Source organism: Anser brachyrhynchus, assembly GCF_964034855.1.
Source record: "Anser brachyrhynchus genome assembly, chromosome: 2".
Lineage (NCBI taxonomy): Eukaryota > Metazoa > Chordata > Aves > Anseriformes > Anatidae > Anser > Anser brachyrhynchus.
The window spans coordinates 100,467,027-100,494,202 of NC_137695.1; the positions used below are offsets into that span (position 1 = coordinate 100,467,027).

Genomic DNA, 27,176 nt, shown 5'->3' on the forward strand with positions numbered 1-27,176 from the left:
GGCCTTGCCTCACCGAATGGCTGCCGTGGCTCAAGCTGAGGCCGGCCCTGTCGCCAATTGCATCTTGGTCACCATGGCTGGGCCCACCCAGCTCTCCTCAGCGGCCATGTCCCCTCGCCCTGGACCCTGCACACTGCATGGCAGTGCCCTCCAGCTGCTCCCCAGTGGGACCCTTCAAACACTGCAGGGGTTCAACTGCTTGAGCAACTGGTGCTGAGGGTGTTTGTAGGTGTCTGAGCTGGAAACAGGAAAAAATGCCACCCACAAGATGGCAGGCAAGCAGGAAACAGTTGTGGGCAGCTCAGAGAGCTGCGCTGGCTGAAAGACATCTTTAAAATTGTAAAGTAGGGTTACTTCTGAGGTCCTTTGCTGCTCAAGGGAATAAGGCTTCCTCTATGTGCTTTGCAAATAAGATGTTTTTGGTATTTTTGGCAATATATTTGTCATTTGCATGATCAAGTTACCTTACTGGTTTCAAGAGGGTCCTGAGTACTGATCAGACTGGGAGACGAAAGGGGCTGTATGTGTACTGTTCTTGCAATGTACAAGGTGTGATTGCATTTTACCATTGACAACTACTTGTTTCATGTATAGGTAGGTATTTCCTGTATATTATATCATACCCATACAGTTACGTAATGATGGCAACAAAATTTCCGAGTCAGGCTGTGAAAATGCGGATGTGCTGGTGTGCTTCTGTTCACTGTGTTTCCAGCGACTATAAACAGTATGAGTAAGAAAACGCACCTACATTTTGCCCACGTATACTGCCAAGTCAGCATGTACCAATCTGTGTGCAACACATTCTTCTGTGTACTGTTGTCTTGTCAGACACTGTCTTTATTTGCTTCAATTTGTCAAACCACTTCCTTTACCTACATCCTTTATCTCAGCCTGATTTCTCCAGAGCATCTAAAGACTTTCTGGTGATGGGATGACATTTAAAACTACCTTGTAAGGTATATTTAAATGCTTTGCTGTATCTGAAGCCTAATCCCTTAGGTAGGTACATTAGATTAACCATCTCTACTTATTCTTTTTGCATAATGATACTGTTAGTGTTGGGGAAAATTGAATGGATGTTTTACTATTGTCTCTTAGGTGATGGGTCATACAGTATAATTAAGCATTGCCAAATGTACTTACATTATCAATTAATCTATGTACACTGGAAACTTAGGGAGTACACTGAACATTCAAATGAATCGTTGAAGGGGAACCCTGGGAGGGAACAGGTACAACCTGACCTTGGATAAGGGCCTGGAAATGCTGAAATGAGTTGAAGCAGAACCAAGGAGCGGAGGGAGCATGCGTCGAGTGAGAAAGGTGAAAAGTTTAGCGGAGAGGAAGACTCCTTACTTCATCTGGACGACCACCTGGACGACCACATGGACGACCACCAGAGTGCACCACGCATGTGCAAAGGGGAGGGGAGCTAATTAGAATGGAATGCGAGGCTGATGTTGCAACCTGTAATGAATATGTATACCTTACGTAATGTTGAATGTATAAATAATAGCTGGGAAGTAACGGGACTTGAAGCCAGATTTGGGCACCTGCCCCGGCTTCCAGCGCTGAATAAAGCACCTTCATATAATCACTTGGTGGTTATGTGGTTGCTACGCTAACAATACTTTTATTAACCACAGTACTCTGATTATCTGAGTTCCTCAAGAGTTCCAATAAGCTGTTAATTTGGCTTATTTTTAAGAAGTGGTGCTTTTGCCATGGAAGAAAAAAATAACAATGAGCTTTAAGCAGATAAATTCATCATTATTAGAACCTTTCTCAGGGTTTAACACTTCAAATAAAAGCACCTGAGAGTAAGCTGTGAAAAGTGAAAAATAACATGTAGGTCAGAACACAACCAGCAAATACATCTCAGAATCTGATTTTGTCAGTTCAGTCAGACTCAGATGGATTCAAAGAGTGAAATTGTCCAGCTTGAATGTTTCTTTTGCTGCTGAAACACATGGGCGTAAATGGCAAAATGCATCTTTTTTCTCATTGCTCTGAAAGATCATTTTCTCTATAGCTGCAATGTCTCTGAATACGAATGTCAGTCCAGGTCAACATTCTTATCTGTTGACCATCTTCTGTACAATGCATAAATAAATGTCTGCAAAACTATGATTTCTAGCATAGTATTGATAATGGATTTTATTATAATGGATTGAGTTATATTTTCTGTCAGTTGAACTAGCTTAACTCATTAAAGCATTTTTATGCCTTACCAACCTTTACTTTACTCAATCTAAAACTTCTTACCATTTGACATGAGGTTAATTTTTTTGTAATTGTTACAACCATTTTTTCTCCATTTCTCTATTATTTTTAAATGAATAATTTATATGGCTTATGCTCCTCTGGGTTCACATTAATTCCTGATTTATCTTGGTCGATAAATTTTGAACCAAAGTACATAATGAGCTTCTAATGGCATGTGGCAGTGATTTCTGTAAGCTGGGAAACAGTTATCATCCTTGTATCCATGAAATATAAGTGAAAGAAGTCTTCCTTGTTTCCATGCAAGCCAGTATATTTACAAAAATGCAAGGAAATAACATACTATTTTGGTTTTCTCTTTCTCTCCCCCCTCCTTTTCTTTTCTTTTTTTTTTTTTTCTTGTAAAGAAATATGCATTCAGAAACACAGAAGACCTTGCAAATGAAAAACTTAGAGCATGAAATAAGACTCTCTTCAGCTACCTTTTTGCCTTTATACTTTACTACTATCTGTTGATTTTTCTGGAGCCTCTCATGTTTAAATATCCTTCTGGTGGTAATACAAATGTCGGTGTATTTACGTCTGAACAACAGCAAAACACTTTAATTAGTACTTTCCAAATGTTTTTGACTTTCACTACAAAATTTCAAAACTAAATTTCTCTACATATACTTACTATTTATTTTTCTGTTATCCAACTAATCATACTCAACCTTGTTGATGTAGCAAACAAAACACCAACAGTAAGTAACCAGGCTGAGTTGGTCTTCCCTTCTGATTGCAGTCATAGCTGATAAGCAGGAATCTTATCCTTGGGAACAGCAGCTTCTTTGCAAAGGCAAGAGGGCTTAACTGCAGAAGCTTATAAAGTTTCTTGCTGAAGTGGACCCATGAAATTTACTCTTCATTGCAGAATCTCACAGATAGAAGTATGAGGTCAGTAATACATTAATTCTATGTCAACAGTCAATGTCACCTCCTTGCTCTATGTATCATTCTCCTCATTTATACACTAAAAAATCATTTATCCTCCTAGCTACAGTCTCATATGGGGGGCTTGTTTTCCGTTGTTTTTTGTAGCATTATGCTCAGTCTGATCTTATCATCTAGCACTCCTTTGTATTACATCTATACAGTCTATCTGTAGAACTGTACTGTAGCCTATTGTTCATTTCACTGTGTCTAGCTTTGTATTTTGGGGGTTCTAAAGTGCATGTTGTTCAGGTGAGCAAGGCAAGGCAGCCAGGTTGGACAGTCTGAGCATCACCAACTCTGAGCCTTCTCAGTGTTATTAGTTTTACAGTGAGCTTTGGCATCATTTGCAGAATTTATCTATTGTTGTCTTTTCATACTTTCTTTGGAAAAAAATGAATACAATAGGGCTTTAATATAAGCTTTAATTAAATAGTCTTATCTGTTTGTTGTTTTGTTTGTTTTTTTTTTGTTTTGTTTTGTTTAATAGGACCAGTGTGTGGGTAAGCATACAGGATGAATGGTGCTCGCCATTCATGACCAGTTATTTAATTTTTCATTTTTATCTTCTTCATTCAGTATTTGGCCTTATACTTTATTTATTTAAAATTAGAAGACCATGGAACGAGGCTGGAATTATTAATTTCCTCATGGAGTCTACTGTAGTACTCAATATAGTGCATCATGCTTTTTTTTAGTGCTTCTGAGACGTTTATTTGAATACATTTTTGACAAACTCCTCTGAAATATATTATGAATATTCCTGTTTTACAGAGAAGGAAATTAGACACAGGGAAACTAAAACTGCAGCTTCAGAGAAGCTAAGCTGAGGTACTATTTGCTTGATTCTGTCATATCCATACCCTCCTCCTCCCCCCCCCCCCCCCCCCCCCCCCATTGTTAGGCCTTTTCATGAGTCAATTCATCTTGTTATGTATAAAACTCGTATTTCTCACTTCCCCCCCACCATAGTAAACGTCCTGGAGTGGTTTGAGGAGAGAAAGCACTGGAGGGAGTGGAGCCCTCTACCTGTCAAGAAAGGTGGGCAGTTAGATTTGTTTACCTGTGTCTCTTCCAACCTTATAGCAAGGTTAAGTAAACCATAGACAGAGCTTTTTATAGCCATCACTAAGCGGTAGTTTCCATAAATTTGCTACATTTTAACAATTGAGAATGTAATTGAGAATGTATTATGATCATAGAATGGCTCGGGTTGGAAGGGACCATAAAGATGATCTAACTCCAACCCCCTGCCATCGACAGGGATGCCACCCACTAGATCAGATTGGCCAAGGCACCATCCAGCCTGGCCTTGAATGCCTTCAGGGATGGGGCATCCACAACTGCTCTTGTCAACCTGTTCCAGTGCCTCACCACCCTTACCATATAGTCATATGGTGCTGTTTAAACATTTTGGTACATGAGGTAACCTCATGTAGTCTGCATGTTGTCATGTATGTCTCTGCACTGTGTTTTGAATTTTCACATTTCAAACTTTTGAATGATATTATTTTTTTTCTCTCTCTCTCTTTTAGTTTTTTATTATTTATTTATTTATTTATTTATTTTCCTTCCACAAGGGCGTAGTACATACACTGAGAAGCACATGGATTCTTCACTGGCAACTCAGGAGATATATCAGAGTTAAGAGACTTTTTACAGCATTTTGAATCTTTCCCAGTTACCAGCTAAGGCATGTGGTTTCAGCTACCTCATCGCAAAGTCCCAGGAACAGAAGTTTTTAATACAGAACAGGTGCTTATTAGTAAAAAGAGAATCAGTCAATATCTGTACTGAGATGCTTCTAAGACTTCCAAGACTTCCAGACTTGCTGATCAGAGGATATTGAAGAGCCTCAAATCTACAGATGTCCCAGTGATGTTTTGTTTATAGTTTGTTCTTGTTGTATCATTTGTAGCTACTTCACTTGCTAACTTACGTATAAACAAATGAGTAAAGTAATCAGTCATTTTCTCTCTGTAACTTTATGCCTCTCTTTGCTGATTACCTATTTGCTGAAGCACAGGAGAATCTCTTAATTGTTCTTCTAACTCCTGATAACCATCAGAGTTTAAGGTTTTTGCCTGATCAGGTATTGGAGTCACCTAGACTGGTGAGGTATGTACATCCATGCAGGCAGTCATCGACTTTGGGTTCCATGCACCCTGTGACAAACATGGAGCAGTCTCAAGTGTTTCTATACTCTGTATTTATTTATTTATTTATTTATTTTTTCCCTGCCTTCTGTTGGCAATGAAGGGGTGAAGTTGAGACTTCAGTGACGGCAAGATTGCTTTGGGGGCCACAGTTTACTTCTCTTCCCATCTGGGAGAACTAGTGCAATTGTCTATTGTGCAAGACAAAACATGGCTAATGACATTTTCAAAGTTCCTTAAGGAGCCATGCTGTGCTGTTGAAAGTGGCCAACTAGAACAGTTTGATCTTCTGTCTTGGCAAATGTACCAGCTCTTCACAGTAAGTTCACAAAATCAGTCAACAGAGTGAATGAGTTTTTTGAGATGTCACCTGTGAATATTACACTTGTGTGAAGAGTGCGTGGTCAATTACTACTAGTGAATAGTAAAATTGCTACTAATGAAAGGTGAAATTAGCTTAAGTGATTTGCTCCACACCATTTTCAATCTCTCTGGCAGATGCTAGGATAAGATCTGCTTCTTCAGAGGGGACCAAATTATAGGAGCTGCACATTAATTTTTCCTGTTTCTCCTTGTTCATTTTTTTATTAACTCTAAAAAAGAACAGAAGGTATACAGATAGAAGCTTTTTCTATGTGCTCCTTACTTATTCTCAGAATGTACTTATCTTACGCTCTGAGTGAGAGAGGGTCCTTCGGAGAAAAATAGCCTGCAATTGTAATGAAAGCTGTATTTGTTATTGTCCCTATTCTGCTGAGGTAGGTAGATGTTGAGTGTTTGGTTTATTGCATCTCATTTTAACGCGGTGAAAGAGGACAGTTTCTAAGGGAGTTGCCAGCCAACCAGAAAATCTCTTCATAGAAGACCCTAGACAATCAAATGGATTTCTATATAGTGAAAGTCTGGTTATTTATTTCCTATATGAATAAAACCTAATGAAAGTGAAAATGTTTTAGATAATATCTGTCATTTTTGAGTGGTTGTAAGATCTAGCTTTATTTAAAAAATGCTTGCGCTGCTTCAAAAAAGCTGGTGATAATTGCATCTAGATGAGAAAGAGGAACTTTTTATCTTTGTGCAAATAGTAAATATTTTTTTCGGCAGCCTCTGTTTCTTGGGTTTTCAGGAATTAAAAGGAAACCAACAAGACTTTCAAAACTTGTAGCAGGCGAATGTGTTTAACCTATGTCACAAAAATTGCATAAGCTTGGCTACTCCACTCAAGTCTTTCTTCCTGCTGTATTTTTTCTAGTCTAAGCCTGCCAGTACATTGTTTGTGAACGTTGGCAGAGTTAGCTCTACTGTGTCTAACACAACTAAGAAATGACTTTTCCTTTATTAGGTGCCATTTGACTAGCTAACGAGGAAAAATGAAGAGGGTGTATCTTTTGTTAAGTCCATACATCCTCCCTAGTCTTGAAGAACCCTGTTAACGAGTGGTGTTGGTTAGGCTTTTTAGCTGGTGGGTGTCTCAGCTGAAAATTTTGTATTAGTAATGTGCAAAAATTTTAAGATGATATCAATTTAATTTTAAATTAAATTTAATTTAAATTTAAATTTAATTTTAATTGATTTAATTTTAAATATTATGATGATATAAGGTAAGATGATATAAGGTAAGAGCAGTATAGATTATTCGTTACCAAAATAATGTGAACAAGATAAGAATATTTATCTGGAAGCAGAAAAGTCATCTGTCACCTCGTGAAGGGCCTTTTCACTTTCTCCTAAGCTGCTCTACTTGTATTTAGTCTGAGTTGTCACATGCTCAACTCTGTGAACTTCTGCACAGCCAGGGAGCTCCCTTCTGAGGGCCACTCAGCAGGCATAGTATGCTTCTTGTCCTTGTGTCCTGGGCTGTCAGGCCCGCTAGCACATATGCCATCCTTGCTTAAGGTGAGGGGAGAAATGTCTCAAAGATTTTATCAAGGGTTATTAGGTTTTGGTGAGAATAGATCTCCGCTATCCCCAAGGTAAAGCTGCCCACTAATTTTATGTTAGAGACTTCGCAGCAGAAAGAGAAATGAATTAAGTGCTTAAATAAGGAAAAACAAAGACATTTTTCTTTGCAAGCCTTCTAGGGTTGCAGTTTTATAATTGTTTTGTTTCGTCTTTCATTAAGGAGGAGCATAACAATCTGAAATTGATAAAACCATTTCTGGTAAAATATTTTTACATTCTCTTTAATATTCTCTGGGGTGCATGTTTAGTAATACTAATTTTTAATGTCTACTTTTTTACATCTAGTATTAGAAAGACACTTGCTTTGTGCAGGAGAATTTACTGCTGTAAATGGTTGTCTCCATTAAAGGAGAACCTGGGAAACCTTGCCATTTTGATGGTAATTTGACATCATTTCTTTCTCTTTTAATTAAGATTTTACTGATTAACACATAGGGCAGTTACCTGAGTCCTCCCCACCCACCCCCTGCACTCCCAATCCCATATACCCCATATATTCCTCTGGAGTATGTAAAAGCCTTCTGGTAGTGTATTACTAATGCATCTATCTTTTGTTGTTTACTCTTCTCATTGTCTTCATGGAAGGCAACTTTTATTTGTAGCTGGTTTCATTTTGATAAAAGTCCTTTAGAAAACAAGTACCATGATTCCCTCTGTCAGGAAGTCATGCATCAAAAAAGGTGCTTTGCACTTAGAGAACAGTGAGGTTTGCAGTAGTTATTTTTTTCTTTTTTTTTTTTTTTTCTGAGTTAATTCCAGAAGTTTAAATCTGCCTTGGTGAAAGCTCTAATATGCAGAAATGATTTGGTTTCATGATAGAAAGTGCCATTTCACCTGGAGAGTGTAAATTCCAAACTGGATGAAATGTGCATTGTCTTTTAAAACAAAATGAAAGATAACCTTAATGATTGTATGATAAACAAAAAAAGTCTAGTAATATTTTAAATGGTCAGCTTTCTTTTTGGACTATAGAAAGAATTTTGTATTTCTACGTATTTTTTACTAAGTACAGAGTACATATTTCAGAAAGTTGAGAAGACATGAATGGTATAATGCGATTTTTCTGAAATAATTGCAAGCCAGCAATACAGGACCCTTCCTAGGAAGCTTTATATGAGCTTTCAGGGTGTTCAAATTAATCCTCAAAAGGGAGATTTCTATAAAGACTCATCTTAGGTAAATAACTCAAATTAGTTGATTTATGTAAAATGTTTCTAGAACCTGTAAATCAACAGAGCTGGAAAAAAAACAGGAGGCAAGCGAGTGTGAAGAAGCAAACACATGCTTTAGATTGAGTATTAATTTTTTTATCTTGTTATTTGTGCCTAAATTTAGATGCATCTGTAAAACCGGCCTGATGATTTGAATTTAATTGGCTGCAATAGGTGTGAGGGGTCCTCAAATGCCAAAATTAAGCACACTGCAATCATATGCACGCACACAGAAAGAGGTTACATTTTGACTTTTAAAGCACTGAGAAGTAGCTCTCATGCATTAAACAGTATTTTGTAAAAGAAGATGAAAGCAAAACTAAGAATGTTCTTTTGGTCTATTTGGCAATTAAATGACGCATGTATTGTTTTTTCTTCCTATTTGGTTTAGTGGGATTGTGATGAAGAGGGAGTGTGTATTTCCACACATTTATTGCATTGCTAGTATTCTTACAGGAAAGGACTCCATGTACTATCACTAAATATTGTTCCAAGAAGCAATGACATGACTTTCTTGCCATGACGAATAGAGGACTTGCTCTTTGCTAAAGGATTGTACTGATTGCTGCTAATCTTTAGCCACTGACTGTAGGTTCATCAAAGCTGCAAATGCAGGAAACAGTATTCGCATAAATTTTGAACTGGTAAATAAGTATCTTCTTTATAACTTTAAGTGTTGGCAGTGATGTTTTTAGATGAACTTTATGCTCTGTTTACTATAATTCCTTTGTTTCTCTCTGTCCTCCCTTTCCCTCCTGCCCCCATCAAATTGAAATGCCAAGGAAAACACTGATTCTTTGATTGTTGTGGTGTGTAAAGAGTTACCTATGAATTAGGAGGCAGATTTTCATGTGACTCATTAAATGGATAGTGTTTAGTGCTCTTGTTCATTCACCTAGCCCATACTCAATGCATCATGCTATGCAGTAGCTGCCAAATGGGCTGGATTAAATCCCTAGGTTTCCATTTAATTTCCAACTATCACTAGGCATTGTCTCTAGACATTAGCTATGTTTTTTGTTCTCAGCTACAATTAAAAAGCATGTGTATTCTATTCTTTCTGCTTAGTTTGTAAGACAGCAAAATATTAATGGATAAAAATATTTTCAGAAAAGTAGTGGTTGCAGTTATTCCAAAAGAAAGTATTGCTAGCCTTATGCATCAAACTTCAGATAACCTTGATAGCAACACAGACCAGATCTGAAAAGTACTAATCGAACTCATATATTCGTAAGTCATTGAGCAGATATGCATGTTGGAAGATAATGATCTAGAAAAACACTTAACTCTCCTTAACCTCCTTTACTACATAGGACATGGGCTTTAGTTCTTCTGCCTTTAGCAGAGCATATGCTCAGAATTAAACGTGTTTGGGTTCCTTGTTCAGTGAAAATCAATTTCAGTACGTGTTTAAATATCATGAGAGTTTTAGTAAGAGGCAAAGTACGGTCAGTTCAGTTGTAAATGGGCTGTATTTCAGTACTGTCAGTGGTCATTGCAAGTTCAGAAAGGTCTTTCGTGGAGCTATGAATTGCTGTTTTTTGCTTTCCATCTATTTTCCACTTCCTGTTAAACTAATGATCTGTGTGGAAGCATTAATGTTAAATGTTAGTAAAGTAGTAGTATGACTATTCGAAGATTCCTGTTTCTAGGTTACTATACTAAATGAAATAATGGTATTAATTGATTTGGTGGTATTTTACAGTGAGGAAACTATCACTTCAGGAGCTGCATAGATGCTGTGTTTGCATTGGTGGTGGGGTGGGGGACATCTTCTTTTTTATTTATTCTAGCTGTTCCCAAGGAATGGATGCAGAAGGGATGCTCTTATACAGTTGAAACCTTTAGAGGAACTTTCACTAGGGTATTAATGCAGCTGTGTAACCTAAGTATTAATTAAGGCCTCAAATATTAGCATAAGATGAATGTTCTCAGTAATGCTGCTTTTCAGAATTTCCTTCTTTGAATTTTTTTCCACATTTCCACAGTCTACTTTCCCCAATGGCACATTTCATATTTTAATTTCATGTTTTCCCCCTCTATTTATATGACTTCTTTTTTAGGCACCTTTTCCTGTTAAGTTTCCCTGTTCTTCCTAGTTTTCAAAGTCATATTTTTTAAATGAAAGCAAAAGGTGCTGGAGCATAATCAAAAGATCATTTTCTTTACCACCTCCTCCAAATATGTGCATGGCTTTGACAAGTGGGATGGCAAACTTACTAAATGGCCATGGCACGTAAAATGATGTAGCACAGAATGAATCATTTTTAGCAGCCCTGCCTGATGAAGTAGGAGATGTTCTCATATAACTGGAACCATCCACCTGCTTCTCTTCATTACATCAGTGTTACTCTGTTCTCTGCTCTGAACTCTGAGAGCTACTGAGCCACCCACATGTTTAATCTATAGAAATCATTCTGAAAATTGTATTCCTTACTGTATATCATTTGATATGTTTTAACCATTTTATGTCATCAGATAATTCAGATTTATTTATTTTTAATGAGGCCACTTATGTTAAATCAGAAATATATTCAGTGGTCTGGATTGAAGTTGTAAAATTCTGCAAATTCAGATTTGAGTCTGTGCTTTAAATATGGATTTTATATTTTATGTCAGAGATTGTAATTTGGTTTTCAACAGCATGTCGTATTTAATTTATTGGATATAGTGTCTTCTTACTATCTTTTTATTATGAAAATAGTTTAATCAATTGTAGGAACAAATACTTGATTAATCTTCTTTTCTCTTGACCTTTTGTAAGAACAACAAAATGAAGTCTTACTATTTCAGAATATTAAATGTGCTTTTAAGAAACGTGACCATTTTAAGATGTACATGAACATTTTTGTATTGACTTTTTACTGAGTATTCATAGATTATTCATATAACGTTTTCCCTGCTCTCTATTTTTAAACAATTTTCCACTTAGCTTATAAAATGCTTCCATTCTCTTGTTTGCACCAGATGTGGTAGTCATGGATGTCACTGGTGACAATTCCCAGGAATTTAATGGGTTACCCATCTCTGCTGTACCTCTGAGCCTGCATCTGTACTGCTGTCCCTGCAGGCCATCCAGACAACTTGTCCATTCCCCAGGGCAAACTCATTCTATCTGGAGCTGCTTCGTCATAGCAGGCAGTCCATATTGTAACCATTCTCCATGGTGTGGAAAAATAAGTAAAGTGAGCCTGTTCTAATAATAATAATAAGAGAGGAAGCTTATCCTGAAGTCAATGCTACAACTATACTGCTCGTGCTCCTTGTTTAGCAAATAGGGTATTTCTACACGGATCATAGTCAGGGCAGTTACTAAAGTGCAAACAATCCTTGACATAGGACGTTATGAAGGTTAAAAGCCTCTGGCATAATTTTGCTGTTGATGCCCTATATACACTTCTTTCAGAGGGCCTTTTGAACATCATCTTTCCTTGGAGCCTGAAATTTTTTACTCGGATGGGCACAAATCTTTTAGGGCAGTCATACTATTTCATTTTCTTCATGCGGTGTAAGTGAGAGAATTGATGACTATATATTCCCCACTTCCTAATTCAGTGGCTTTTCAGAGAGAAAATGCACCTAGATGTGTTCCCCCCAGGCATCTAAATAAGCAGTTTGGCAACAAAAAGTTGTGGACTGCTGAGCACATCTGGACAACAAGTGCACACATCACAAAAACAATCCTACAACTGCCTTTAATCTGTCCTCTATATACGCCAAAGGTTTACCGTTTCCTTTGCTAATGTTTTCATAATTCAGGACTGTAATTCACCTGGGGGTCGCTGGTGCTCTGTCAATGTTTAATTGTTCTAATTATTTAATTATCTGCTCTGGTGAAGTGGTAAAGCTTTGACATTTCACATTTTCCCTAGGAATATGCATCTGTAATCTGTTGGATATATCAATCTCTGTATTTGTTAAATACTGGGTAAAATGATTCAGTAAATCCAGTCTTCTAGTGGTAACGAGTTCATTGTCAGTGATTCCTTTTACTGGGCCACTCAGTCACTTTATTTTTTTTATATTTTTTTTAGCCTCTATATCTTTGTGAGAGGTTTCCTCTTTAAAACGAGTCTTCTTACCTTTTGATTTGCTGGTGAAACAGAAGGGATAAAAAGGATATGTTGTGTGAGATTTTTGAAGGCTAATCCAATTAAACTGGAAAGTTGCTTTACAGTGGGTCCCTTTGAAAGACAGGTGAGAAGCATGGCCTCATCAAGCAAGAAATTTATCTTGTATATAGATTGTTAATTCTGTATTCAGATATCATAGCAGTCACTGGTGAGTGACATTTTAGGGAAGAGCTGTAACATGATGCGATTAAAGCTTTGTATTCAAAAAAAAAAAAGGTAAAAAGAAAAAAAGAAAAAAAAAGGAAAAAAGTGTTCTTCCATAATTTTTTTTATGCATGTTGTCTGTTTTCATTGAAGAAGCAGAGAAAGTAAATTCCAGTCAAGCTTTCATATAGTATATGTTTCTGTAATAAAGAAAAATTGAAGAGATGAGGCTCTTAAATGCTATTTACTATTAAGAATTTTCTTATATGTATTTTTTGTTTTTCTCTTACTTATCTAAGACTGGGAAAGAAAATGTTAGTATTTACATAAACATTTTTGTTATCTGGGTAATGCCAGTTGTTAAATGAAAGGTATTAGAGAAAAATGCCTCAGGACATAGCTATTCCTTCAGTTTTGAAATTAAAACAACTCTTGGAAAGCTGCAGAAGACACGTTTGCTTTGAGTACAGAAAGATCAGTAGAAGATACCACAGTTCCACTAGTAGTAGCAAGGTAATGCCTGTATCCTTATTATGATGGGGTTAAGTACCATTTATTCTCCATTTTCTTTTACTGAAGGCAAAGGAAGAGGATCCTTTTATTTCATCAGTAGTGTTTACTTGGGTGATAGCATTTGGGAGTGTGGGGGGAGAGGGGGTGGTGCAAAATAATTGCTTTACAAGAAGAAAAATAATGTACGAGTTCCTTTGAGTAACTTGTAGAATTTCTGTGGCTGTAGGTGTAATTATCACCATTCATGAAACCAACTCAATAAGCTCCTGAAGATCTATGTTTCTCCTCACCCCACCTCCCATGTGAAGGGACTGCGATCTTGTTGTAATGATAGTTACAAGTCTTGGCCTCATTTTAGCACCCTCTGTCATCACTTTACTGATGTCCAGTGTACACTAATAATAAATCTACAGGAGCAGAATACAACTTCTTTCTAAAGCTACAGGAGCAGAAGGAAGCTTCTTCTTACTAAGGGCTTAATGCAGAAAATTGGTTGATTATCTGGACAGGAGAAATCATATACAAACAGAATAAGTAATGCCAGAGGAGAAACTGGAAAACATAAAATCCTCCAGCCTCCACCAACACTGTGACGATTTAGGCCTAGGGAACATGTTTCTTGATGTGAGCTTTAATTTTCTATCTTTCTATAGGCGAGTGTGCTTTCTTGATAAAGCTCTGGACTGGGACTTGGTAAACATGCACCAGAAACTTATCTAAGACACTGAGAGATTTGCTGGGGGATGCTGAAAAAGTCACTCATTCAGTCTATTCTGTATATATATATATTTCAATTTATTAAGGCATTATGTATTGAATTACCTTGTAAAGATAGTGTCTACAGACGAAAAGTCTGTATTGTAACATAGAGCTTATTATTTCCACAGCTTATTACATTTTAAAGAGTATGTTTTTGTGAAATTAAGCTATACTAAATTCTACAGGTTAGCTGGGTTCCTGACATAAGGCTGGGATTTGTTGTGAGACACAGAGAGGACGAAGAGCAAATTTTACTGTTATTGTTTCTAGGCTGGTGAAGCTAGAAATGCATTTAAGCTCCCAGGTCTGGCCACAACTTGGTCATGGCAAGTCTTACGAGACACCAGACCCCATCTTCTCTGCAGTTTTATCAATCTGGGGAAATGACTTATGGGCTTCCTTCTAAGCTTCCTTACCCTGCATAGCGTAGACATGCCTACAAGGTGAGGTTTTGTGATGCAGCCAAGCCAGTGATACCCTTTGTGACTTCAGAATGAGGCAGTCCACCCCTAACTGCCCTCCTACTACAGCTGTTGTGCCAATACAGATTCTTGTCTGATCCCACAATATGTCAGTTTAGGGAGTTAAACCAGCATAAAACTATTTATGGTTAACTTGTGTGGTTATTTTTTCTCCTGGTTAATGTTCTCATATTGAGTTATCCTTTGAATCCATTTCAACCTGCACCCTGCCAAGAAAAAAATGCAGAGAAAAGCAGTAAGCTACATTTCTGTTTTCTTTTTATAAAAAGATCTGAAAATTAAATTAAAAAAAAAAATAAATAAGATATTGAGTACAGTTCTATTTAAAAAGAAAATCTTGCACAATCATTTTTTGTGCTTGCCTATTAAAGCAAAACCTATGTGAGAACGACTTTTTACATAATCTATAATGAGACTGTAGATAGGAAAAATGCTATTGAGAGTGTAGTAGGCCATGTACAAGCCTTGGAACGCATTTTTCCAACATAAAGTTATTTACCAAGACACTTTCACCTTTGAACTTCCTTAATGTAATCTCATTTCACAGAGTGGAAATGCCTTTCAGAGATCTTATGCTCTGTAATGTGAACATACTGACATGTATCTGATAAAGCAGTGGCATTAACTACCACTAACACGGCACTAACAACCTCATTTTGTTGTTTACATCCTTCCTGTCTGCCAGGTGTAGGAAAGGAGGAGGAGGTGGCCAGTCACAGGTGGGTTTCTGCAGAACAAAGAGAGACTGACAGAAAAATGGTAAGCTACCCACAAAACCTGATCTGTTTTCATATACTGTATATGGAGTAAACTCAAAATAAAGACTTTTTTTTTCAATAAGCAAAAGTAGTTTTCACTAAGGATAGCAACCATATACTCCCTGAGAGGATGTCAGCAAAATCCACAGAGATTTATCTTTTCTTCTACTTTTTTTTTTTCTGAAAAAATGATCCTTGATCCCTAATTACTATTATAATTTAGTAGACTTTCTTCTCTCCCTTTCCCCAGCTTTGCTTTAATTTTTGCTTTACTTAGAAAATAATACCCTGAGTTTTCTTGCAATATTTTGCACTAGCAAATTAGCCAACCAAAAACATAGTGGGAATAACTTTAGAAAAAAGATGAATATTCAAAAATGCTGTGACTTAGGGGAGCTGTGGGAATGAATGCCAATGGGTACATTTTTATTTTCCTTTGTGCTGAGTGTAGGAATGATTCAGTTCACTGTTGGTTAAAAGTCCATTTTATACCACTATATAAGACATTTATATATTCACTGCCAGGATTTGACATAGCATCTTGGATATGATTGTGATTTAAGAGCTTGCTTTACAAAATATGAAGCTTGTCACCCTTCAATTGCATGTACTCAGCAAGGCCACCCTAGCAAATGGGTCAAAAGAAAATCCCAGCTCAGGGTATCCTTATATACATCTTCCCTGTCTCCTGTACAGTTTTTAAATTTGGGTATTGCAAATGGCCTCTAGCTTTAGAAAGGAGAAGAAAAACAAACTGAGGACCTGAATCAGTAGTATGCTCTTATACCAATGCTTTTAAATTTCATGATTTGAGAAGCTGGAATTAACACTACAAGACTAGCTTGTTGATGAAATATTTATTATATTTAGAAAGCAGTTTTTAGTGAGACACCAAAAGAGTTGACATATAGTCCACACTGGCCTTTGCAGCTAGCTGTGCTATGATTTACATTGTCTTCTGTAACAGTGCTGATTTTTATTACATGTGTAGTTTTAGCTTAGTAGGCTAGAAGGAAATTATTTCAATAAATAGAATAAATAGGCTCTTTTTATTACGAGATTTTCTTTCTTTCCCTTGATGTATAGTTATAGTTTTTTTTTTTTTTTTTTTTTTAGGAGGGTAATGGTTTTGTTAGTTTTAATCTAAATTAGTTATCTTTGCAATTCCTTCAACTATGCCAAAAAATGCTGGATTTTCATTATAGATGCAAACAAATCTGTGAGAAAGCAAATGCTTTGGAATAAAGCCTAATTATTATGGCTTCATCTTGCAAATGAAAGATGTGACTTAAACTCTTCTTTCAAGCTGAGATTTCCTTTGAAACAGTCTTTCAAAGTGTACAGAACTTGCACACTGAGCAACTGCTTAGATTTCTGGGCATTTGGTCAAAAGGCTCCCCTTGCCTTGGTCTTGCAGATAAACGTGGTTTATATTGCCAAGAAGGGAGCTGCTGAGCCCTCTTAGCGTGTGTGCAGATGGGGAATTCTGCAGCACTGTTGAGTAGGTTGTGAATTCCCCATGGCAGTGACTGCAGAATGCAAACGCTGAGATGTGTCGCTCTGGGAAAGTGGCAGCACTTCCACAAAAAAAGATACTAGTAGCTATTTGGTTTTTTATCAGTAAAGATAGCATTTTTAGAAGATCTCTAAGACATGTCGGATGAGAAGAAACTTAATTTTCTCAGATTTATACAGGCAAACTCTGGTTAGACTTCATTTTAGATACTCTGTATGCCTCAGAGCCTCAGTGTGATACTCCATGACTTGTAGCTAGAGATTAGTCCCTGATTAAAAAGCATGAAGGTGCTGTTATAGGTTTAACACCTTGTCTACTTCTGATACTGTATCAAACTAATTAGATCAATTCAACTTTGCTTCTTCTGAAAATGTTTGGAAGAATTTAATTTGCTTATCTCCTATTTGTTTTGAAGTTATATTGTCACCACTGGATACTTGCTTTGGTTTCAATTATAGAACTTAAAATTTAGCAAATACCTGGAACGTGTGGTGGTGTTACCTTACTGGACAGATAAACTCACCACAACTGCCCTCCCCCTCCTCAAAGGAAGAGGGGGAGAAAATATGACGGAAAAGGACTTAAGGGTTGAGATAAGGACTGAGAGATGGAGATTGCTCTACAATTATCATAACAGGCAAAACAGACTCAGCATAGGGAGATTAATGTAGTTTATTGCCTATCACTAGCAGACTAGAACAGTGAGAAACTAAAAGCTAACTACAAACACCTGCCCCCCATCCACCCTCTTCTACATCCTCCCCCCAAGAGGTGCAGAGGACCAGAATGGGACTGAGGTCAGTCCCTAACTCTTCGTCTCCACCTTTCCTTCACGGTCACTCCTGGCTCACTTCATGGCCCCTGCTCCATGCGGGGTCCCTCCCACGGGATGCCGTCCTTCCCGAACTGATCCTGTGTGGGCTTCCCACAGGTAGCAGCTCTTCAAGAACTGCTTCAAACATGGATCCATACCATGGGGTCCCTCCGTCAGGAGCAAACTGCTCCAGCACGGATCCCCCACAGGCGGCAGCTCCCCCCAGACCCCCTGCTCCTGCGTGGGCTCCTCTCCACGGGCTGCAGCTCCGGCCCGGGGCCTGCTCCTGCGGGGGCTCTCCATGGGCCGCAGCCTCCTCCAGGCCACCTCCACCTGCTCCACCGGGGGCTCCTCCACGGGCTGCAGCGTGGAGATCTGCTCCGTGTGGGACCCATGGGCTGCAGGGGGACAGCCTGCTCCACCAGGGGCCTCTCCACAGGCTGCAGGGGAACTTCAGCTCAGGGGCCTGGAGCACCTCCTGCCCTCCTTCTGCACTGGCTATGGGGTCTGCAGGGCTGCTTCTCACTCCTTTCTCTACCAGCTGCTGTTGTGCAGCAGTTCTTCTTCCCTTCCTTAAATCTGCTCTCCCAGTGGCCCAACGAGCATCCCTCACTGGCTTGGCTCTGGCCAACAGTGGGTCCCTTTGGAGCTGGCTGGAGCTGGCTCCGATCTGACATGGGACAGCTGCTGGGCTCTGCTCACAGAGGCCACCCCTGCAGCCCTCCTGCTGTGAAGCCCTTGCCACATAAACCCAGTGCATCTCCATGAATAATTACACTTTTCTGCCCTGCTTTTTTAATAGTTTATTTGTGTTGAGCATGGTTCATTTTCTCTATAAAGAAAAACAAAGCATATTCTTTCTTTTCCTTTAGATAGATGTCCTTCTTTTATTCTATAGGCAGATTCTATTCTATGTCTCTTCTGTTATTCTGTAGGCTCCCTAGGGAAGCAGTCACGGCACCGAGCCAGCTAGAGTTCAACAAGTGTTTGGACAAGGCTCTCAGACATATGTTTTGTTTTTAGGGTGGTCCCGTGTGGAGCCAGGAATTGGACTCTATCCTTGTGGGTCCCTTCCAGTTTGGGGTATTCTGATATTCTGCTTCATTCCATTTTAACAGATCTCCTCTGTTGAATGTCTTTAACTGATCCAAATGAAAGATTTTAATGTGGTATTGAAAGCAAGAAGGTGTGAGAGGGAATTAAAAGATTGTTAGCATACAGCAAGTCACTGGAACTAAAGATGCTTTGCAATAATTTCCTTTATTGTCCCTTTGGGAAAGAATTGTATCTGCTTGTTTACCTAGAATGCTCTTAGCTCATCCCTCTTAGGATTTAGTGGGTATTGAAAACAGCAATGTGTGGAGGCCAGATATATGCTAGAAGGATAAGAATGCCTGCATTTTGCCATGGGAAGTGGAATTATATCTCCATCCTGTGCACAACAAGCTATTTATCATGCTCAGAAAACAGCAGTAGGTAACAAACTTGAAACATTTGCAGCTAGGAGACCATTTATATCTTCCCAAACATTATTTTTGTGAAGAAATGATTCTCACCATCATATTATGTTGTGTTCCAGTTTGCTGTGGAGTCCTTCAGTCATCTTGTATTATATCTTGTTGCACTTAATCTATGCAATTGATGTACAGTTATTGAAAACGAAACGAAAATGAAATTGAAACGAGAGATGAAAAATGAGAAATTGAAAATGAGAAATTGAAAACGAGAGATGTATTATCTCTTAAGTTTCTCTTTATCTCTATTTAAGATCGTTTAGTGTTTGTTACAGAATCGTTGACCCTTTTAGGGGAAAGATACCCAGCCTGACTGGGGATCAAGTGTTTTGTCTTAAAAGTGGATCAGTTATCGGGAGTATGAGTTGCGGGAGAGGCCTGAGGGCTTCTGACCAGCCAGGGATTAGGAGGTTTAAGCAAGCTGTTCTGACTCAAAGTGGAAGGATTCTGATGTAAAATACTTATGAGAGACTTTGAAAGAAGGTATGTCTTTCAAGCAAAAGGCCTTTGGAATGGAATCCTACTGAGCAGGTATTTGGTCTATCGAAAAAAAAAAAAATCTCAGGTTAGGCATGCACTGTCTCAGTCTAATATCCAGAATTAAATGCAATGCTCTGTAAAAAGATATTAAATCCAAGTCTGTGTGTCATGCCACCAGATCATAGGCTGCAAGAACAGTCAAGGTCACCTAAAATAATGTTCCCCATATGTTTAAAAAACAGCTTCTTCCATGGGAGTGGTTGCTTGTAAATTAAATTAAAATAAAATAAATCCTTGTTAAGGATATAGAAGTAATATGAAATGAACTTAATGAAATAAGTAAATGAATTTGCCAGTTATATGAAACAGAGAATGACAAGATAAACATTGATGGGAACAGAATTAATAGGAGCCTTGAGAGATCTGAAGTATGAGCAGGAAATCAATGAGATTCAGTGTGGAAAAATATAGGCGATTGCACCTGTGGCATAATAATTCATAATTCACAGATTAAAAACAAAGAAACAAAAAACTTAGACCCTTTAATGGATGATAGTAGTACCAACAAATATAGCTGAAAAGTGAGGACACAGGAAAGTGTTGTATAAAACATGGTGCCACTTATATATTTATTCTCATGAAATAACCTTAAGATTTTAATCACTGATAAAATTGTGTAGCATGTGGTCATAGAAAATGAATGTATTTATAAATGATGCCTGAATAAAGTACTGAAGGCATTAGATTTGTGAAATTATAGTTTAGGGATCAACACATTTCTAAAAATATGGAAGTGGTAGTATTCTTTGTTTTGCTTGGCTTCCATGCAGGATGTTAAGGCTGCATTTAGGTTGACCACTAAGAAGAGGTTCCTAATTGTTGCTTTTATTTGAGTGTGGAATAAACTACGGAAGCAAGTCAGTTGTTTAAAAACAACTTGATGATAGCATTAACAAAATTGTGGACCAAAGGACTTGTAGAACTTTCTTTCATTTGAAGAGTTAGGAACTGCATGTCTTACATTTTGCAAGTCATAGAATGAGTGTCTAAAGGTCTACTCCAACTTCCACTTCAAATCAGGGAAACTTTAAAAATTGATCAATCCTTTGAAAAAAGGATGACTTCTCACCTACCCTGTTCTTCAGAAAATCTCCAAGGCTGAATTTTCCATAACCTTCCTGGGAACCTTAATCTACTACTATGCCACACACTGTGAAAATTTGTTTGGCTTATATCTAGTTGAAGTTTTCCTTGCTGTAATGTGTGCTCATCACCTCTTGTCCAATTGCTGTGTCCATCTGATGAGGAATTATAAGAAGGTAACTGTCTAACAGCCCATTGGGTAGCTGAAGGCCACAACTGATTTCTCACTCAGTTGCCTCTTCATAATGATATTTTGGAAACCTATATTTCCAGTCTTTATGTATTCATCCTTTTTGGTCCATTTCTTTGGGATGTGTCTACCAGGATGCTGTGATAGACTGTGCTAGAAGTCTTGCTGACATCAGGATAAAAGACATCCATTGCTTTCCACTGTTCTGCAGACCCAGTCACTTCATCGAGGAAGACAGGTTGGTTAGATACAACTTACCCTTTGTAAATCTGTGACAACTGTTCCCTGCCATCTTGTCTTCCATTTGCCTTTGAATGGATTCCATGTTTGCTTGTTCTACAATTTTCTGAGAGACTGAAGTGGAGCTGGTCAGTGGCCTGTAGCACCCCAGATCCCCCAGGTTTATTGTTCTGAAGATAGGTGTAGTATTTGACTTTTTTCTAGTCATCATGGACTTCTAGTCATCAAGTATTTTTCCCCTTGTGTTCTGATGAAAAATTGAGTTATTCTTTATAAAATTGATTTACCAGAAACTGGTATAATTTCCTGTGAATTAATGTAAAAGTGGTTGGCCTGGGTTAGTTCTAATGTCTTTCTAGCCCAGTGACTGGGACCAGGAATATACATCTAAAAATGAATTTTATAAAGCAATTGTGTAAGTGTACTTTCCCTGAATATATATCTCAGTTTTGAAGAATTTTTAACTCAGTTCTGTTTTGATGTCTATATTTCATAGCTCTCAGGAGTTTGTCTAACAGATTTTTGAATCTGTCCCAATTTTTAATATCCATAACATCTAGTGGCAAAGAGAATTCAGCATCCAAAGAGAAATAAAACAACAATGTTTCATTTAAAAAAATATATATATTTTTTTTTATTTCCTGGACTAACTTTCTGCTGGAACTATGCCTTCTGTTAGACAGTGTGAGTCAGGATGTATACCATACACTGAACTCTTCCTGAGGAGTCTTTGCGATGCATCTTGAGAGATATTTAACTGAGAGACATTGCTTGTAGGGGAAACTGGGAAAGCCAGCATAGCGTATTTATGTTTCCACAGTGAGGTATTGTAGTTTTTAAACAAAATTGTTGGAGCTCACTTTCTAACCACTCATACGGATTCCATACTAACCTGGTATCCCTTTTTCTGTTGCTGAGCTGCAAAAGCATATTTGGGGGTATCCTTTATTTGGGCCCTATTGCTAGATTTTATCCTAAACTTACTTAGATTTGCTTATTTTAATTTTAGAATAGGTACGTCTTTGTCTCCTTGACTTCTAGTCATAGGTTTGAATTGCAACAGTACAATGTGATTACAAACATGAATTTAGGCCTGAAGATGTCCCAGTGCTCTTTGGATAAAAATTAAAATAAATAAAGTAGACCCTTTTCTTTAGGCCAGTGTTTTTTTTTTGTTGGTTTTTTTTTTTTTTTTCCCCTCATCTTTCTTGCATTCAGAATCTTCATGAAGTGAACAAGGAAGAATTTTAAGGTTTCTTCAAAGCAAGGTTCTTGTAGACCATCAAGGGAATATTGATGATCTAGGGAAGTATTTCCCCCCAACCCCCACTTGGTTGGGAGGGACTTGGAGGTTGATTGATTCCTTGTTCTCTTAAACTTCTGTTTCTTTCATAAATAACAGAGGGGAGAAACAGTTAATAAACTTCTGAAAGTAAATACATATGTGAACTATGTAAATTACATGCTAAAAATATGGAGAAGAATTCATATCCTCGTCTTATAGGGCAACAGTTAAATTATTCTCCTTTTTTTTTCTTTTTAATTATTATTATTTGCACAGTTTAGAGGAGTCACTGTCAAGCATTCTCAGTTCTTGACTGTACCATATATAAGCATGAAGGGACTGAAGTAGTTCATTATTTATTATTGCAGAGATATTTTAATAGCTGTGGTGACAGATAGTAATCCCATTGTGTTAGATACACACAGTTTTGTAAGCATATGGTTTTAATGTTGCTCTAGCCATAATGTTTAGTCAAATAAATGCATAACTACATATTTGTAAATGAAAACATTGGTTTATAATGTCCTTTTTACATCCTGGAGATGTTGCTGGTTGCCAGCTAAATAGCACTAAACACCACTTAGAATGGGACAAACTATTTGGAGTTCTTGGTTCTGCCTTGTTCAGCAAAGAAATTTGCCCAAACTGCTACACACTGGTGGGTGCAATGTAGTCCTTTCTTTTAAATATCCAGCTACTCCTTCTGAAGTTCTCCTCTTTGTTCTCACTTTGGTATTCAGTAACTGAATATTGATATGTGTCCAAAACATAGAGTTTCACATCTGTTCTTTCCTGCCAAAGGCCAAGAAAAATTTCTTGCTATGTGATATTATCATCATATGGAAACTGGCCATTTCACAGTTCTCAGTTGCTGAATATAGTAACTTCTTGCTTTCCTTTTAGTTCAGAGTGAGGTTGCTGTTCCAGGATGGAATACACCGAACACTGATGCTGTGACTGAAGTATATGGGAAATTTAAAGGAAGTATTTGGCATATACCTATCATTACAAATTATTTTAAATTTGTGTAACATATGCCGACATTGACTCTAATAATTTTCCTTCACAAAATTATCTTGAGATTCTTATCACAGTTTTTCAAATCATAAACTATTGTGAAGTTTCTACTTCTAAATTGTACAAGAGAAGAAACAGCATATATCGGCTACATTTCAAAGCAACACTGTCACTGGGCAGAGGAATTTTAAAGAAGTCAAAAGCAGTTTGTCAGATTACCTCATTCAAAGGCAAAAGTGTTCTGGTTCATGGAATAAGTATATTTTTAATAAAAACTATATCTTTTTTTTTTAACTGTTTGTGAAAAGAGTCTAGTTAATAGCAATGAAAAAGTGAAGTCATCTGTTTTTGTATGTATTTACACTAGCTAACATGTTCTGAATAAGTGCTTGTGGAAGCTTCCAACGGGGTGGCAATTACAAGCTGAAAATAGTTTCCAGTATACTATGTCTTTCGTGCTACTGAAGAACAATCTTTATATATGGCTTATTTTTAGCTTTTTTTTAATAGTAGAGAACATTCTGTAGTAATGCATTTAGTACATATTTTTAGTAATAATTTTCCTTCAGGAGACTCCAGGTACATGTCAGTTGTAAGGTTTAGATCTTACTGTGTCTTCATTCACAGAATTGGCTCTAGCTGTGCTAGCAGAGTATTGTTTTCTAGCAAGTTTTTAATGGTAGCACTGGTAGCTCTATTTGAAGTGAGTAAAAGAAAACACAAATGGGTCTATTTTTTTCCTAACATAGTTCTTTTGGTCAACTCAAGAGAGAGGTCAATTTATTAGGCAATACATAATCCATTTCTAGCAAGTCAAGAAAATGCCCATTGGTTTTGATTCATTGTTAGTTTGTTATTGTTTTAATTATTGATTTATTTTAGCAAAGATTTCAATCAAAACTCCTAATTACTTATCTTGAAGACAATTACTTTCTATCAGGTTCTCTTTAATGTTATGTAACTTTCAGTGAATGTATAAAAGTTGAAATTTATTTATTTATTTATTTTAAAACACTTTGTGCTTTGTGCTCCAATAACCTCATTCTTTCCATTTAGCTGTATCTTTACTTGACAACTGCAGGAATGATGTTCCCAAAATGAAGAAAAATGGAAAGTTAGTTGGATTTTGACAAGAATGGACCAACCAATAGCAAAAATAATTTACTTTCTTTTGACATAAATGTCAAATATTGAAAGTATTTGACTGCTGCCAAAGCTAGAATGGTATTAAAGACTTCATATTAACTTATACTTTTAGGAAGAAGTTCACTTGAACTTTTATTCTAGGTTTTTCTATGCAGTGCTTTTTTCTAGGTCTTATATTAATGAATTATTTGGCACTATTTTTACACTTGGCTGTAATTTTTCACTGGAAAATATTTTTATACTAAATATATATTATATATAAATATATATAAATATTTTTATACTAAATCTAAGAAAGTGTTTCACTACTTTAGTTATATTGTTACATTTGTTAACAATTTATTTATTTGGATTTTTTTCATAAGCAATAAAAAACAGAGTTAATGTTTTTCACATCAAAGTTTTATTTGCTTTAATGAGAACAATTCCTGTTTAGCTCTGTTTCTGGAAGCTAAGACTGAAAAGAGAAAAAGTATCCTTAGGTCTTCCAGATTCACTTCATAAACACATTGGAAGATTTTGGTGTGTCTGCCATTTTTTTGTGCTTCCACTTGAAATATTCTGAGTGAGAGCTCTGCTGTGGATTCCATATTGAAACATTTACTCAAGATAGATATCTCGCTATTTAAACTATTTCAACTGCATGGTTCCCTGTTTTCCTTCCAATTATTTTTAGCTTAGTTACATACATAATTCTAAAGAATGTCAATTAGACTCATCATGGGCCAAATTACATTTTATTTATCTGAATTAATGTGAATAGGTAGGTTTGTAAATGGGTAGATGCTCATACATCTTTTGTGATATGTATGCAATGCTTGTTATACCATAGTCTCAGTAAACACAAACAATTTTAAACTAATTCAGTTGGAGGAAAACCACCAACATTTCTAAGATTTCTGCTGTAAAACTGAAGTCTCCTGATTGGTTAAAGTAGATCTAAATTTGACCAGGATGCAAAAAGGTAGTTTTGACATTTCTATCACTTTTCTTCTTTTAGTGCTGATGTTCATGAAGTTGAAAAAGCTGCTTTGGCAGAAAAGGGTACTGGATTTGGTCAGCTGAATCTGTTCTTTTATCTGACATATGTATATGACAAGGGAAGGAGGAGGAAGGAGGAAACTGGGAAAATCAGAAGTGAGACAGCTGGTACTTTTCTATTTGTCACCACTCAGGTAGGTTTAAAGTGATTCTGAAATTACAGCCTCGTGTCCTTCCTTCCTCACGTCCTTCTGTCCTTTTCTCAAAGCATATGCCACCCATGTATAAGAATTACCTTTTCATTTACTCACTAGTTCTGGAATAATGCTTCAATAGGGAATGTATCATCACTTACCTTTCCTTAAAATTTTTTTTCCTTAAAAAATAAAACTGTATTTTGATTGTAGCAGCAGAGAGGTTATTGGAAAGTAGTTTGAAGTATTGTGGTACAATGGTAATGATGGTACAGCCTCCAATGGTATATGAAATAGCAGTGTGTATGGGGAATATTTGATCTGTGGCCAAGGAAAGATTACAAGGCATTATTTATGCAACAGGAATTCTTTGTGTTAAAATTAGGTTAACATTGGAACTTGATTCCACAAAATGTCAGAGTCATGCTAATCTGTGCCAAAATAAAATATTCTTCAGAGCAGCCCCATAATTACAGAAGGAATCTTTTGACATTTTTGTTTCCTGTTTATGAAGGAAAGGTACGGTTTTTTTGCTTGTATGTTTTTGTTTGCTTGCTTGCTTTTGTTTTAATCAGAAAACATTTCTTTGTTATTTTAAATAGAAGTGTAACTGTCTAATAATCCTCAATATACTCAGAAAACCCTAATGTACCAAAAGTTATAGCATTAAAAGACCAATCTTAGAGAATAGTTGCTTTCTGTCTGAGATGACTTATCATTTGCTGAAAGACAGCCGGCGACCTCTGTGGTCACAACAGACAGTTACTGATAGGAGTGAAGCACTGGTAATATCTCCAAGCAGTAAGCAGGAATCTGCTGATATGACTGCCTGTCATACTTGGTACAAAGGCAAGTTCGCTTACTTTTTTCACTCTCCTCCAGTCCACGTGCAACTTTTTTTTTTTTTAAATCACTAATAATTCCCCTTCATTAAGTATGCAGAAAGCCTTTGGAGAAACTTTCAGTCTCTCCCGAAGTAGGACCATATCCCTAATATGTTGTCAGGCCAAGAGACTATGGAGAAAGCTATCCAAAGGCATATAAAACTGGGGTATCAGCTGTCAAGATAAAGTTCTTATCCTTACTCTGTGATATTCTTATCACTTCATTCTTGTGGGGAAGGCTCTCTAACTTTTCTAGAATGGTGTAATAAGTGGATTTTGACAGCTGCTTCTTTAACCACTGCTATGAAGCTGACCACTGAACTTCTTGTTTCCTGTGCATCCATTGTTGGTCAAAGGTCAACCTAGGCGTATAGCTAGCCTTCCTTGATGTACTTTAACTGGCATTAGTTAGCTTGTGCCAGTACAGTCGATCAAATACACGTGCACGCACAGATC

General features: G+C 37.1%; 1 long non-coding RNA gene across 1 annotated transcript; it reads left to right on the forward strand.

Moving 5' to 3' along the window:
• Positions 1-11,789: 11,789 nt before the first annotated feature.
• On the forward strand, positions 11,790-24,794 carry LOC308189927. Its single transcript, XR_013946735.1, has 4 exons — positions 11,790-12,724; positions 15,244-15,317; positions 21,108-21,211; positions 23,402-24,794. It is a non-coding gene; the product is annotated as an uncharacterized lncRNA (long non-coding RNA).
• The last annotated feature ends 2,382 nt before the right edge of the window (positions 24,795-27,176 follow it).